This window comes from Apostichopus japonicus, chromosome 3, assembly GCF_037975245.1.
Source record: "Apostichopus japonicus isolate 1M-3 chromosome 3, ASM3797524v1, whole genome shotgun sequence".
In the NCBI taxonomy this organism is placed as follows: domain Eukaryota; kingdom Metazoa; phylum Echinodermata; class Holothuroidea; order Aspidochirotida; family Stichopodidae; genus Apostichopus; species Apostichopus japonicus.
Genome location: NC_092563.1, coordinates 29,987,953 through 30,005,019, shown reverse-complemented (window position 1 = coordinate 30,005,019; position 17,067 = coordinate 29,987,953). Strand labels below are relative to the sequence as shown.

At 38.7% G+C, this 17,067-nt stretch overlaps 1 long non-coding RNA gene across 1 annotated transcript; it reads left to right on the top strand.

Annotated features, from left to right (window-relative positions):
* Positions 1-5,411: 5,411 nt before the first annotated feature.
* On the top strand, positions 5,412-14,967 carry LOC139965789 (uncharacterized). Its single transcript, XR_011792387.1, has 16 exons — positions 5,412-5,569; positions 7,401-7,444; positions 7,981-8,023; positions 8,661-8,717; positions 9,162-9,230; positions 9,848-9,908; positions 10,292-10,338; positions 10,752-10,791; positions 11,067-11,118; positions 11,470-11,523; positions 11,845-11,900; positions 12,785-12,818; positions 13,172-13,247; positions 13,663-13,734; positions 14,191-14,260; positions 14,787-14,967. It is a non-coding gene; the product is annotated as an uncharacterized lncRNA (long non-coding RNA).
* Positions 14,968-17,067: the final 2,100 nt, after the last annotated feature.

Genomic DNA, 17,067 nt, shown 5'->3' with positions numbered 1-17,067 from the left:
ACAAGAAGGCAAAATTTCTCTGCCCTTAAATTTCAGGTTAAAATAATTAGAAGTTTGAAATACAAAGTTAACATTTTCGAAACTTTGTTAGAAATTTGAGATTCAAAGGTTGAAAGACAGAGCACATGGGTCCGGGTCGTACCCCTCCCCGCCCCCTCATCTATGCCACCACATTCACAAGTTACATGACGTGATCGAGTATCGTGTCTAGGCGCCCAGCCTTCGCCGGGTGTGAGGGGGAAAGCCAGCTTTTGACGCCATTTTAAGAGTCAGAGTTTAAGTTTACCCAACTTTATAGGTGGGTGTTGTGCTGATCGTCCGCTTTGGGCATGGAACTAAGTAGAGAGGCTATCCCATGTCAGGGAATTAAGTTTATAATTAACGCTTGTATTGATTAAACTATTATGAGACCATATATGGTCTACGGTATGCTATACGAATTCAAATTTTGGGAATAGGGAACCAAAATGTTGCTGACGTTCATACTGGGGATAGGCTTAAGTTGGGGGGGGGGGCGGGGGGGGGTCTCCCATGGTCCCCTTTGAGGGAGATTTTTTTTCTGTAGAGGGCATAGATGCAAAATGGTGTTAGTTTTCCAGCTTCATTTTAACTACATATGTAATTTGAAAGCGTGTGTTATAAAATGTGAGCCATATGCAAGTAAATTTGGGAGAGGGACGGGAAGGAGGCACGTGTTCCCATGCTCCCAGTGGCTAGCGCTTTGTAGATTACGATGCTATTTGCAAATATATCTTAGTTTAATTGTGTGTATATTTATACACAGACCCATCTCATATATTGACTAATATGGAGATGTTGAAAGACGACAATCCAGTGCCATACCTAGCAACTTTTTCTAGAATTGTCAATTACTGAATCAAAGGTATTTTGTTCAGAGAAATATCTCGTTCTATGCTTCAGGGGCGTATCCAGGATTTTCTAACCCGGGGGGGGGGGCGCGAATTACTAAGCGGAGCGCTACCATCAGTTGGCGCGGAGCGTACAAGAAAATTTCTGGTTTTGATACCCCCAGATCACCGGAAATGGCACTTCTCGGGCTTGAAAATGACCAACCAGATGTACACTTTTGCCTGAGAACCAAGTATTTCCCAATAGTTTTTTTTTCTATCCATAACCTTTTTGAACATTGTCACCAGTCACACATCATGTTCGACCTCATCGCATGTCCCGTGGATCATTGCTTTTGTAGGTGATTCTACAATACCCGACAGCCCCACTTTTCAAGGTTTAAAGCCCATTACTTGTTCAGAATTTGAAAATTCACATTTCTCGTGAATTAAATCACTTCAAAACATACCCGTTGCACAAAATTTAATCCATGGACAACCAATATAGAAAAACCTCCTTTAACCCCTAACAGACAGGTCAAAATTGCACGAGTATAGGGAAGTATGATGAAGAATGTTGGTCAGGAAATTTTCGAAAATTCAGTTAATTTATTGGTGTACAAATATTAAAACCTCTTATAACGGCTATAATAAAACTTCGTTGAAGGAAATGAAAAATACCAGATATTTCCGATATCAGATATTTCGAAACCTAACACTACACACATAGGCGTAGAAGGCGGGGGCTGCAGCCCCCCAAAGAATTTTTTCCCCTGAAAATTCGGGCAATATGCTGAGAATTTTTCGGCCACCTATACTGAAAGAAAAATAAATTGCAATGATGTAGCTTAAGGAAATGAATAGTTTAAAAATGATCTCCTTATTAATTAAAGTAAAGTTCTAAGCTTTGCCGACTAATTCTCCATTACTAATGCAAAAGAGAGTTTTGATATAGTTGGACCTCCATGCTTTTTCTCCATCTACATAAGACATTTCGTTGTTTACATTAGCATCCGGCGGTATACTGCGCAACTTTCACGGACCGTACGGTACACGATTGCATGCGATGTAATAACCGATGCTTGCTTGTATGATATCGACGAAGCGCGCGAAAAATTTTGGTTACATATTTCGGGCAAGTCGTTACAGCCCCCAAATCCAATTGGGCTCCTACGCCTTTGACTACACACATAGACAGTTTTGAGGCTGTTCATCTGTTATGTCATACACTTATAGTGTCGTGAACCCTCATGTATATTCAGTGGCGTATCCAGGATTTTCTAACCCGGGGGGCGCGAATTACTATCTAAGCGGAGCGCCACCATCGGTTGGCGCGCAGCGTACAAGAAAATTTCTGGTTTTGATACCCCCCCCCCCCCCCCAGATCACCGGAAATGACACTTCTCGGGCTTGAAAATGACCAACCAGATGTACACGTTTGCCTGAGAACCAAGTATTTCCCAATCGTCTTTTTTTCCCCATCCATAACCTTTTTGAAGATTGTCACCAGTCACACATCATGTTCGACCACATCGCATCTCCTGTGGATCATTGCTTTTTGTAGGTGATTCTACGTCGCGGCCCACAGTACCCGCGACAGCCCCACTTTTGAAGGTTTTAAGCCCATTTTTTGTTCAGAATTTCAAAATTCACATTTCTCGTGATTTAACTCACTTCAAAACATACCCATAATGTTGCAAAAAATTTCGTCTATGGACAACCAATATAGAAAAACCTCCTTGAACCCCTAACAGACTGGTCAAAATTGCACGAGTAGAGGGAAGTATGATTAAGAATGTTGGTCAGGAAATTTTCGAAAATTCAGACACAGTTAATTTATTGGTGCACAAATATTGAAACCTCCTATAACGGCTATTATAAAACTTCGTTGAAGGAAATGAAAAAAATACCAGATATTTCCGAACCGAACACTACACACATAGGTCAAGGAGGCGGGAGGGGGGGGGGGGCCTAACGAAATATTTCTTTCTGAAAATTCGGGCAATATGCTGAGAATTTTTCGGGCACCTATACTGAAAGAAAAATACATTGTAATGATGTAGCTAAAGGAAATGAATAGTTTAAAAATGATCTCCTTGGTAATTAAAATAAAGTTCTAAGCTTGGCCGACTAATTCGCCATTACTAATGTAAAAAAGAGTTTTGACATAACTGGACCTCCATACTTTTTCTCCATCTGCATACTTAGGACAATTCGTTGTTTATACGAACAGGCGCGTAGCGAATAATTTGCCAAGGGAGGGGCGAAGCCTGTAGGCAAACTATCTAAGCGTAAGGCCGAAAATGCCTCCCAGATCGCTGGAAATGACAGTTCCCATGCCTTGTAAGTTGCATCTAAGCATTTTCTATTTCGAATTTACTAGCGATATCATAAAAACAATATGCTCGGGGGGGGGGGGGGGCGGCCGTCGCCCCATTCCCGAAATGCGTCATGTTCCCCGACGACTCGGTCGAGTTCGAGACCAGCCACAGTTGGTTTCATAGTACAATTGTTTAAGGCGTCCATACACACACACGCGTTATGATAGACCATATATAGTATATATATATAGATACATTAGTGAGAGAGGAAAAATGGAAACGTCAAAAATGGAGTTGTCGATGTAAGGGGTAGGGTGAGGCGCACGCCCCTTCCGAAATCCTCGATTCGTCACTGGCTACCCGGCCAGGTGTATATAATAGGGTTCAGCGCTGTAATGATGTCACTGTTCCTCTTTCTCTTCCCGGTGTCTTGGCGTTTATCTTCTACTCCGTCCATTTCTCCTTTTTCTCTCCTTCTTCTTTTTCTTTTCCCTTCCTTCATCTCCTCCTCCTCTTTTTCCCCCTCTTTTTTCCTTTTTCCCCCTCTTTTTTCCTTTTTTTCCCCTCTTTTTTCCTGTTTTCTTCTCTTTTTTTTCTCTTTTTTTTCTCTCCTCTTTTTCTTACCCGGGGGGCGCGCGCCCCCAACGCCCCCCCTGGATACGCGCCTGATATTTAACATATGCAGATGTATGTAAATGCTCTGTTTAACTTATTCCTTAAATGATTTCCAGGAATTCAACTTATATGTAGCGTGATTGGCTGCTGCTGTCGTGACTTAAACGTTAACTTATGATTGGAGGAAAGTATCTTGTCTTTTGCCTCGTGCATGACAGTTTTGTATGCCACTTCAGTCTCACTGTATACCTCTACTGTGTAAGGTCTCCGTGTGTGAAGGCACGTAAAATATACAAGAAATTATACTAATTATATAGGTTTCCACATATTTAATCTGATCAATCCGGCGAATAAATAGCACAAATCATTAAATCTCTCTGTTGGACTGGTTATTTACGTTATTCGTGTCGTCCCTGCCACGCGACCATCGAAATCTGCCTTGCCGTACTGGGACGGACGCGACATCATCCTTGAACGCCATTTTCATGCTCACTAATATGATGTGATATCTGCTCTTTGCTTAACAAATTCGAAGAGGCGTGTAGCGAGGAATTTGCCAAGGGAGGGGCGAAGCCTGTAGGCAAACTATCTAAGCGTAGCGCCATGAATTGGCGCGAAGCGTACAATAAAATTTTGGCCGAAAATGCCTCCCAGATCGCTGGAAATGACACTTACCAGGCCTTGTAAGTTGCATCTGAGCATTTTCTATTTTGAAATTACTAGCGATATCATAAAGAAAATTTGCTCAGGGGGGGGGGGGCGGTCGAAGTCGCCCCTTCCAGAAATTCGTCATGTTCCCCGACGACTCGGTCGAGTTCAAGACCAGCCACAGTTGGTTCCAAAGCACAATTGTACAATTGTTTAAGGCGTCCATACACACACACACGCGTTATGATAGACCATATATATATATAGATACATTAGTGAGAGAGGAAAAATGGAAACGTCAAAAATGGAGTTGTCGGTGTAAGGGGTAGGGTGAGGCGCACGTCCCCTCCGTAACCCTCGATCCGTCACTGGCTACCCTGTGTATAGATTAGGTATCAGCACTGTAATTATGACTGTTCCTCTTTCTCTTCCCGGTGTCTTGGCGTTTATCTTCTACTCCCTCCTTTTCTCCTTTTTCTCTCTTTCTTCTTTTTTCTTTTCACTTCCTTCTTCTCCTTCTTCTCTCTTTCCCCCTCTTTTTCCCCCTTTTTTCTTCTCTTTTTTTTCACTCCTCTTTTTCTTACCCGGGGGCGCGCGCCCCAACGCCCCTCCCCCTGGATACGCGCCTGGCTTTGTATGGCTAATGAGTAAAACCTATGAGAGGCAGATGCTATAAAAAACAGGTAGCCCTCCCTGTACCGTCCCCGAAAATATCTGTGTGTCGGGGGGAACTTTTCCCCGGCCCCTCCCCTCCTACTCTGGCTACTCCATTGATTGTGCCGCTCCTTAAATTTTTGGTGCCCTTCACCGCAACTCAACATTTCTGGCTATGGTCCTGGTTTCGTAACATTTGTATCTGGATCAATTCAAACTTTCTTCCCGCCTTGAATATACGTTAGCCGTGTTCATTGGGCGAATGGCTCACAAAGAAGGAATGGCATGCAGGGCTGGTAATGATGCCACGTGTCTGCAATAGTATAAAAAGCCGATGTACGATTCCACACGTTCTTTCCAAACGCAGCTGAAGCAGAGAGTGCTAGTTAACGCCAAGCTCCGAATTAACAGCACGTTTTAGTAATCTCACGTGTGAATGTAGTAAGGCCTGTATAGGAAGATGTCGAATAATGGTGAAAACAGGTGAGTTTTGAAAGAATATCGTCGGTTGTATAGAGTTTCGCCTTGTGCTGAGGTGCATTTATATGTTTTTTTGGGTGTCAACGTGTATGAAAACTGACTGAGGACACTTGGGCTAGGCTAAACTTGGCACACAGTATCAGTTGGTCTTTCTATAGCCTAATGTGTTATGCCTATCGATGCGTGCACGTGCAAAGAGTTACTCATTTCCCAGAAGCCGCTCCTAGGACTCGCTTATGAATATGCGTGGAACTAAACATCGTTGCTCGGGATGCAAGTGATATTATTCCGAAGAATCAAAAGGAATTTAGAGGTTGACCAATGCCGTTATCTAGACCCTTGAGGTGCCAAGTACCATTTGTTTTGTAGCTTAGACCTTTTACTTAATCCTTTTGCAGGCCTAGCCTAATAATAATACTACTGCCACATGGCTTTTATCAATCCTAAGTTCTTAGACTTAAAATAATACTGTTAAAAATAATGATAAAATGTTTCAGGGTGAGTTATGACCCAGACCATTCCAATAAAATAGTGCTGGTCAGAATGTTTTGTATTTCGATTGAACCAAGTATTTGAATTTCTCAGTATACTTATGAAAATGGCCGTGGCTATTCTTACGACGAGTCGTAACAATTATTTATAAACTATTCTTACGACAAAGGCAAATTCAAGCGCAGTAAAGTAAATAAAGCAACTGCGCATGTAGTAGGGGTAACCCTAACCCTAAACATAACCCTAAACCTCAATCCTAACCCTTACCCTAACCCTACCCGGAAATTATTGTTTCTCCTCGTCGTAAAAATAGTACTCCTGGTAATGAAAATAGCAACTGCGCATGCGTAGTCGGGAATTATTCTTACGACTAGTCGTAACAATAGCCACTTTGTATGAAAATACCTAGGCTTAGGACAAGACGAGATGAATTTAGGCAACATTCTGCCATAGGTACATACCGCCATATCTTTCCACCATAGGTTTTGATCCTTTCTGCCATGGCAGAAAGACTCTTAAGTCTAAACCTATTGTGGAAAGGTACATTTTAGGAATGGATTTTACTGTGGTGTACAGGAATGCATTGGTGAAACTTTCTTTGAATCGCGTGGAAGGATAGCCAGTCTTAATGTGACGGTTCTTTGGATAGGCTGAATTGATTGAATAGTTCGTAACGAGTCAATACATTGTCTTAAAATATATATGGTAGTTGGTTGAATAAATTAAATTAGTGTGATTAGTTGGTTTGATGTTGATTGTCGATTTAAGTAACTGATTTTGCTGGCCCATGTATAGTGCAATATTCAGTGCATATACAATGCACCCACAATAATGTGCTCTTTCTGCCACAAGCAAAATACTTTTTCTATGGTGGAATGACATGCGACCCAGCCTAGATTACTGGGACTAATAATACAGGACATTTGCTAATAATATTACTAGCCTTTTAGGGCTTACTAGGTTGGAGTAACAATTCTTACAACTAAACCTAATCAAAACAAGGGATGTGAGGTTTCATACTCCCAAGAAATATATATTGCTGTGGAAACCTATTTTTTTACTCAACCATATGGGTTTTTGTATTGAATTGTATTTGTCAGTTTTTGATGATGATCCACACTTTTGCGGCTGATTTACAATGCTGATCAAAGGTTGAGGGCTGAAAGAACTTTTAAAGTATTGCAAATAACTTATATCAGTAAGCTTTTGATTTTAATTGCATAGGTTTGGTTTGGAAGTTGAGCAGTTGGGAAATGTGTTCATTGTCAATCACTTCTTTGTTTCTTTGACATCTTTATTAAAGTATGCATCCAAATGGCATTTTATCTTATTTCTTTTTTAGGTTCCACTGTTATCAAGAGCTGTGAAACATGCATGGAAAATAAGGTAAGTAGAGGTGCCTGTAAATTTTCCCAGAAGTCAATAATTCCTTTTGTTCATAATGTAAGACATACATGCTGTAGTATTTGAATGAGTTTGTTAACTTTCTGATGATAAATTTTGTAAGAAAGTACAATTATTTTTTAGAATAATTTAAATATTAATGGACAGTTCTTCATGATGATTCCGCACCTTAAGTCAGTCCTGCTACTGAATGACAGTGATGATACGTGGTTAGGATCTGAAGGAACTGAGACATTTTGATCTATTCTACTGGTCGGTACTTGGAATAGATCTGTTTGTGTATAATGCATTCAGCTTCACTTTGGACTTGTGCCATTGATACTTTTAAATGTTGTGTAGTGAATATCACTAAATATTAGTTGAGCCATTCTGCTTATATGCAATATTGATCCTATGCGAAGCAAACGACGGCGTCCAGGATTGGAACAGTCAAAAAGTTTTTGCTCAAAGGTACCCATTTCTTAAACAAATAATAGTAGCTCAAGGTTATGTTGGCATTTTATCTTATTTCTTTTTAGGTTCCACTGTATCAAGAGCTGTGAAACATGCATGGAAAATAAGGTTAGTTGAGGTGACTAAATTTTCCTAGAAGTCAGTAATTCCTTTCGTACATAATGTAAGACATACATGCTGTAGGATTTTGAATGAGTTTGTGAACTTTTTGATGATCAATGTTGTAAGAAAGTACAACTATTTTTGAGATTAATTAAAATATTAATGGACAGTTCTTCATGATGATTCCGCACCTTAAGTCAGTCCTGCTACTGAGTTACAGTGATGATACATGGTTAGGATCTGAAGGAACTGAGATATTCTGATCTATTCTACTGGATAAGATGATAGTACTCTCAAGTCAGTTCTTGGAATAGATCTGTTTGTGTATAATTCATTCAGCCCACTTTGAACTTGTGCCATTAATGCGTTTAAATGTTGTGTAGTGGTGTTGCTCAAGTTTATTTGTGGCTTGGTATGAAAACTAATCAAAAGCAAACTGAAACTAGATCATGGATACAACTTAAGGATAATGTCCATTGAGTAATGAGAGATATTTGCATCATGTTGCTTATTTCTTTGAAGTACAAAGAGGGTGGTTCATAGGCTTATTTTTATGGTTCTTCTCCTTCTTCTCTAATTGCTGACAGTTGGGTTTTCTATACTATTAAATCACTTTGTTCTGTTCTTTATTTGTTGTATCTAGATTCAAGCGTGCCCTCTGATGGTAGTCTCCTTGGAAATGGCAAAGGATGATTTGAAGGTAAGTGCCTGTGCATGAAGAAATAACATCTATATTGCAGCTCTTATTTAAATGTCCCTACAGCACAGCTAAACTCTAAGGGTTCCTTGGTATAGTCATTCACTCTCTTAGAATTTGCTCTCTGGTGCAAGACTTGCCAGTGATGATATATTTTTGACAAGCATATGTCTGATACAAATGAAGTCATACAACAAAGTCTGAGGCAAGCATCATAATTTAACTCTACCTCTGGGTCGTAAACACTAGCTTTCTAACCCATTTTCAAATTAGTGTATGATTTCAACTGGAGTTAATTACCAAGTCTGGTAGACAAAACGTTGGCACTTTCTCGTTGGAATGATGATACTTTGTAATTGATGCATTATCTTTGTGAAATGATGCCACATTTTCCGTATTTTTTCAGAGTAAAAAGTTACCTGTCTCTTTTTGTATATTGCTCCACAGAAATACCAAAAGTTGGATGAGATGGATGATCCACAAGGCTTTTCATGTTAGTCGGCTACATGTTACCAGGTAACACTTCATTTTTGGTTTTGCCTTGTTGTTTCACTAGGACGATTTGCTTTATTGGATTAAAAAATATCAAATCATGAAAATGCGCAATTGCATTTAGCATGATGGTCTTTGATCCCTCGTTGTTGGGCCAAGTTTTTTCAAGTGGGGTTTATTTTGCTATAAAACAGGCCCCCCAATATTGCCAAAAGGGAGTTCACATTACAATAATCAGGGAAAGACAAAATTCTGAAACCATGAAAATTGCTTAAAAACAAGTCTTGGCTTTCTTAAAGAGAAAATGCAAATCAATGAATATTCTAATCTGGGAGCAATGATGAAACATTCTTGTCTCGTTCGTATGACAATTATCGAATGATTACTTGCATGTATTAACTGAGCTCCTTTGCTTCAGAATCTAGTTCATTTGCAGTTTGTCGGCCAGAGAGAGTAGAGCACAGCTTTCCAAAGTAGATGGGGAGGGGGTGGGTGGATCACAGCTAGGAACAACAAAGCTTCTTAGTATAATCCACTTGCAGATTAATGACCTTCTGAAGTGCTCTCTATATGCAGAGGTTGCATACTTTGTGAATGTCTGTTAAGCAAGGTAGTAAATGTTCCATCCTGTTATTTCACAGGAAGAATGAAAACAGACTTGGATCTTGCAGTGCTGTGTAATAGCCAGCTACATTCCTTCAGGTAATTATTTTGCCATTTTATGTTTGATATCATCTTTGACTTTGGTTAATTGTGGGACATTTTCTGTAGAAGTGGCCTGTGAAAGTCTTAGTGATAACAAATGGTCAGTCAAACAGCTTCTTTGCTTGATCTGTTGGGAAGGGGGGGGGGGGTGTTGGGCTTGCCATTCCCCAAGTGAAGGTGTCGAGCTGCAAGATGATGTTAAAACACAGACCTGTACTGATATCCGTTGAGGAGCATTTTAAACTGATTGCAGCTTTATACTAACTCCCTTTTACTTCCAAACATTCCTTAGTTTAGTATTAGTTCACCAAATTTACTGTTTTCTAACATGTCTGAAAATTGGATTATTAACTGTCTTTTTCTATCTGAATCTTTCACAGATTTCCTGAGTTTCTTATGCTGGGATCTGTTTGACAGTGTACAGAGGGTAAGCTATTTTCTTTCATCTGTATCGAGAGTTGCAGCATGTTTCTAGTGTAACAAGGTAGTCATTGTCTATAAAAAGTTCATTGTAAAAATTGCTTAATAATAGCTGAAGCACTTATTTCAAGAAATGGAGATTGAAAATGTGCTTTTAATATTTTGTGATGCCAACTTAGACATTTCTATTATTATATCAGGAATAGATGAAGACTTGTCATAATACTGTAAATGATGAATCTTAACGTCCCAGTCAATCTGAGAACTTTGACGACTTATACGTTTTCTGATGCAGTTTGTGACATCCATACTCTGCACCTTCATTGCAATGGATGACATTGTTGTGAGCATAAGAAACTATGTAGTTGTCAGCCTTGCAAAGAATGTACTGATGGTCAATTCCCTTTGCTCTCTTAACAGATTCTGGTGGATTCAACTGGAGTTCAACCTATTATTAGAGGTATGTACAGTTTCATCTTCCTTTCTTACTTAGACAGGTTATGCTTGGGAGAGTTTTTTTGTCTCAAGTGCTTGTGGCATGAATAATTTGTTCCTGCAGCAATGTGATGAAAACCTTACCTACTCCTATTTCTGTGAGGATAACGTCCGTGTTTCTGATTGCTGCAGGAAGAATTATTGTTGTTGGTACCAAAAAAGGGTGTTACACTCCCCCCCCCCCCCCCACAGACACATGTGTTGCATACTTTATACTTATTTTCTTATTTCTTTTGATAGATGCCAGTTGTCAATACTCTTGTTTGTGGAGTGATTAGTTTTTGTTGTCAGGGTAAGTGTACTTAAACATTAAAAGCAAAACTGCATCCTAGGAAACTTGCATTTCTTATCGTTAGTAAGCAGCTTTAAACGCTTGGATAGTTTGTTTTTCTAACAGCAGTGAAATGATGTATAACTGTCATATCCCTATATCTTTGAGGATAACGTCCGTGTTTCTGATCACTGCAGTAACAAAGCATCATTCAGCATTTAAAGCAATTAAATAATGTTACCAATACTTTTCTTGCAAATCAGGTTTTCAAGGAGTAGAAGGGCCAATACCCTCTACTTTTAAACTGTTGAATATTTCACATGTACCACATGATCACAAATAATTTGAAAGATCTGTTTATATATTTCACAGGCACCAAATGATGGCAGATGTGGAGTAACTTTTCTGGCCAGCAACTATTTTTAGGTAATTAACTTTTTTTCTTGATTCACTGCAGTAATATGATGTAAACCTTTAACTATCCCAATTTCTTTTGAGGATAACGTCCGTGTTTCTGATTACTGCAATAAGAATTATATTTTCTTTGGTACCAAAACAGACTTGAGGTATCAGAGATTGTAAGTGGATATCATTTTGGTTTGTTGACTATTTAGGATGTTAATACTGGACTAACTTTAACCAGCACTCAGTGTAAATTTCATTAAAAGATGTGTAAAAAATGTGTGAGCATTTAACAACATTGAATGTCCATTTGATGAGAGCTTTCATTTTGCATTCATTTGTTAGAGAGATGCTACTTAAACAGTTCAGTTGTTCCATTCCTCAACTCTGGTGGATACTAGGTGAGTTTGAGTCATTAAAATGCTTTTTTTTTTTGGCTAAGGAGGTCGTTGCAAAATACAGGAGGTTCAATGATGAATACTACCGCCCCAGTCAGACTAGACAATGGTGATAGGTTACTCTGAGATCTCTCCTCGTAAACATTTTGTCTCTTGCCATCGTTTCATTCCTGTTACTTTCTGGTAAATATTAAATACTACAGTGGAAATGTATGCAAATTTGAACAAAGTGATGGAATTCTGAAATTTTCTGACCAAATTTCTGTCAATGAATATTTTGTGAGATGGAGAAAGCTCATGGAATTTGATTCCTTGCAGAGGCAAAACTAATCTGTGATGGTGCGTGTGTATGTATGGGACACTTGCTCGTACACAGTAACTTAATAGTGGATTCACTTCATAGTTGGTATGTGGATCAGTCTTAGTACAAGGAGCCTATTGTTTTCAACCTTTCATGGACTCAATACTAAGTGCGTAGATTGAGCTTGGTGAGTGCAAGAATCCATTGACATTGGTAGAAGTCAAAGGTCACATGAGCACAACAGGCAATTCACCGAAGGGGCTTTATAGGTTTTCAATGAAACATACTTGGCATCCAGCAAATGCTAGCTCGAATTTGGTACATCCGAAGACTTGTTCTTTCTGGTTATGGAAATATTTGGTTTATATCCTGTACTGTACAATCTTGAGTGATTTCTACAAATATTTTCGTCGTTTTCACTTAATTCTTGGACAAATTCATATCACTTGCTCTACATTAGTTATATAGTTACAGTATTTTGAATTCTGAGCAGATTGTATGGCAAGAAATCACAAAGCTAAATCAAGTTAAATAATTTCTGGAAAGAGCAAACCCTAGCAACTGTTTTTCTTTTTATTCATCCTAGGTCACCAAATCTGTTGCTCTTCCTGAAGTCTATGGTAAGTAGTCAGGAGACCATTGTTCCTTGAGCAGATTTTTTGGTTGATCCATGTTTCATTTACCGTGTTAATCGAGAATGTTGTCTCTATAGTTGCCATGGTAAACGTTGAATCCAGATTTGGATCACTTTTATATTGCATTAGCCACTGCCACGTCAGGTACCTGTACACCATGGTATCTAGATGCCAGTATTTCAGCGGCTTAAATGAAATGTTTGATAGGAAGCAAGTGAGTTTCTTGTTGCTTACCTTGTGCCGAAAAATCAAACTACACTCCCTTTATTCTTACCAGACTGGCTTTTGTGTTGTAATAATGCGTGCTGTACTCACAAGCTCTTATTTTCTGTTTATAGGTACATGAATCAGACTCTCATCTACCTACCACCCAGGGTATGACTTGTATAACCTGTCGTCATGGCTAAAACAGTGGTAAGTATTTATTTGGTCTTTACGAAGAACATAATTTCAAACTGAAGCCTCTGGCTCAAGTGAGGTCTGTAATCTATTGGCACAGAAGGGCATGAATATATTGAGAACATTCATTTGGGGTTGGTATGAGGTAGAAGAAACTCGCATAAATGTCAATTTGAACTGTCATCTGAATTTATTCATGTAAAATTAGCCACTGCCACGTCAGGTACCTGTACACCATGGAATCTAGATGCCAGTATTTCAGTGGCTTAAATGGAATGTTTGATAGGAAGCAAGTGAGTTTCTTGTTGCTTATCTTGTGCCGAAAAATCAAACTACATTTCTGTATTTAAAATTTATTCTTAATAATTAATAAATATATATTGACAACAAATGAGCATTAGCTTCATGAACACTTTGTTTTCCATTTCAGAATTTTGAAAGAATGAGATAAGTGAGGAAGCGGATTCTTTTCATGTTGATGATGCTGTTCTGTCATAACGAGGTAAGCAATTAATTAAAGGTATAATTCTTCAAATTGACTAAAAATGACCCCTGTAACACATATTTTTTCAGTTGCCTGCATGTAGCCAACCCAGTGTATAATCAATTGTGACAAATGAAGTATGCAAATTGATGTTTTGCAATTTTTTGAAAGCAAGTGCTAAGCTAGTCTTCATTGTTTTGCCGAACTTAGCCACTGCCACGTCAGATACCTGTACACCACGGTATCTAGATGCCAGTATTTCAGCGGCTTACATGAAATGTTTGATAGGAAGCAAGCGAGTTTCTTGTTGCTTATCTTGTGCCGAAAAATCAAACTACATTTCATTAAATTCATTACAGATAATTGACAGTTATCCGTAATTGAATTATATTCGTAATTAGTATTAATTAATTAATATATATTGACAACAAATGAGCATTAGGTTCACCAACACTACTTTGTGTTCCATTTCAGAATATTGAAAGAAAGATGAGTGAGGAAGTGGTTTCTTTCATGTAGATGAATGCTGTTCTGTCATAACGAGGTAAGCAATTAATTAAAAGTGTCATTCATAAAAATGGCCACTGTAACATATTTTCAGTTGCCTGCATGTAGCCAACCCAGTGTATAATCAACTGTGACAAATGAAGAATTCTAAGCTAGCCACTGCCACGTCAGGTACCTGTACACCATGGTATCTAGATGCCAGTATTTCAGCGGCTTACATGAAATGTTTGATAGGAAGCAAGTGAGTTTCTTGTTGCTTATCTTGTGCCGAAAAATCAAACTACACCTCACATGTTTGGTAAAGATTTGGGAACTTTTGTGTTATATTTAATATAATTGTTGTGATTGAATTTCACTTAAATGGTAAATGTACCTGGAAGGGATATTCAGGTGGCCTAAGTTGCATTGCTAGGCCGAGAGAAGTTTTGTACGGGGAAGATATGGATATTTGCATAATTTTATGACTGAGTAAATGATGGCAGTACAGAAGTGTCAAATTGTCTGTTGCTAGACTATCCTTTGAAGTTGTGTCACCTACTTAGATTATTCTTTCTTTCCTGCAGCGACTGGACAACAATTGCAGAGTGTCTTTGTACCATGGGTGTTCTGGTATCTCCAGAGAAGAGCAAGCAAGATGGAGGCAGAGTTATTGTCTTTCACACGAGTACTTGTCGGTGATTGTTGGATTTGTTGCTCATGAATTGAATGTTACTTGCTAATGTTACCAATATAAAGCAAAAAACAGTTATGTGTTGTTTTATTTATTTCTATCAAGTTTTGACAACTCTTTAAGATTAACAACTGTTAGTGCCAACATACTTGTAGAATTCCTGTGTGCATGATTAAATTAAAATGTACCACACTATCTTTGAAATGAAGTATTTTCCTATTCTTGCGTCAGGTCAATCTTTCTTGATTCGGCCATTTCTATCCTGTTTTCAGTTGTACAGAAAATTTCTAAAGAGATTTTAAACATCAATTCAAAACTACCTTAAAATAAGAAAGGAAACTTTTTAAGGACCTACAAATAAATACAACTTAAAAAATTGGATGGTGTTATTAGAGTGTTGGCTATCTGCTGTGAAAAGTTGAATGCTGTAGACTTGTAGAGCTTGTATCTGAGACAAAAACTTGTGAATACACTTCAGCTGATCCTTTATCATGCCAGGATGGAGAATGGACTTACCAATGGGCACCTCGCAAGCTTTCCAAGTACTGCCATACATATATATAAAGGGGTGGGTTCATCAATGGACTCCCATATTTGAGGCATATTTTGATGATAGCAGGTTGTGCTAATAGGTACTTTTGAGCAGAATTGAAAAAGGCTTCACCTACATCCCTTGCTACCAGCCTGAACAATGTGTTGTGGTTGATGATGTCTGTGGAGCACTTCCACCACCCTACCCTTTGTATATGGCTGTGAGAGCACCAACAGGAAGAGACCTTGAAGGAACACTGCTCCCATTACACCATTGTGTCATAGGTCAAAAGGTCAACTTAAGGCTACACCAACATTGCAGTGTTGATTTGCACATTAAATCATCCTCGGATCTGGAGCTGAATTCCATCAACGGAAACTCATCACTGTCCATCAGTCACCAACAATTTTAAGATAGCCTGAAATAATATACAGTTCACCTGATGATTGCACCATCAGTAGTTAACTATACACTATTCAACATTCATGCATACAAAATAAGGAGTATTGCTAAACTTGCAACAACAAAGAAACGATCTGGATCAGACGTACATTAATTACTCTTGTTACCAAATCAGTTGATTATTTATATCCTCGGAGATTTGTACACAAAATGTGCTCGAAATTTTTGAAGCTTTAGGCGAAAATCATGTCAGCATTACACGTCGCGAGATGGATTTTCAGTTTGTGATATGTTGGATATGCAACTGGCAAGTGTAGAATGTCATCAGCGGTTTTAATTGGGTTCGATGATAATGTAACCTTTGCATATATGATGGCTCGAGTGTGTGCGTTTGTGACGCCCAGCTATTAAACACGCTATTTGAAGAAGGGAAGGTCGGACCCATTTCATATTTGGTGTGTAGAAGTAGAACATTGATTTAATGAGGTTTTGTGGAGGTCAAAGGTCATTTGGGGTCACCAAGGTTCAAATTGTGAAAACTTTGAAAGCACGCAAGGTAAGCTTGGGCAGATCTCATTTAATGTTTATGAGTACATAGAATACCACATTAATAGGCTTATGAGTACGTAGAATACAAGAAGCCTTTTTGATTCCTTGCCGGGGTTCAAGGAATCTATACGATAGTGATCGCGTGTGTATGTGTGTGTGTATGTGACGCCCTTGGCTTGTAAACACGATAACTCAACAATGGCAAATTGGATTGAAGTCATACTTGGTACATAGATGCGCCATACTGAGAAGAACCCTATTGATTTTGGTGCTCATCTTATGAATAGTAAGTAGGTCACGGGGTCAAACGTAAAAGTCTGCGAATTCTAATACTCCCCAACCAAAGGTCAGAATTTATTTACACTTGGTATTAATATGTTGGTAGTTAACGGTTACATGGTGAAATATGTTCAAGTTGATCTATGCATATTTATTGGGGGCGGGGCTTAAGTTGATTTTCACTAAAATAGATTGTAAACACGGTAACTGAGTAAAGACAAGTTGGATTGAAGTCATACTTGGTACATAAGTGCTCCATAGTGAGTACAGGTAGATGAACTATTCATTTTGGTGCTCATCTCATGAATAATAATGAAGTCACAAGGTCAAATGTGAAAATCTCCAAATGCTTATAACTCTGCAACCAAAAGTCAGAATTAATTCAAATTTGGTATTAATATGTTGGTAGATA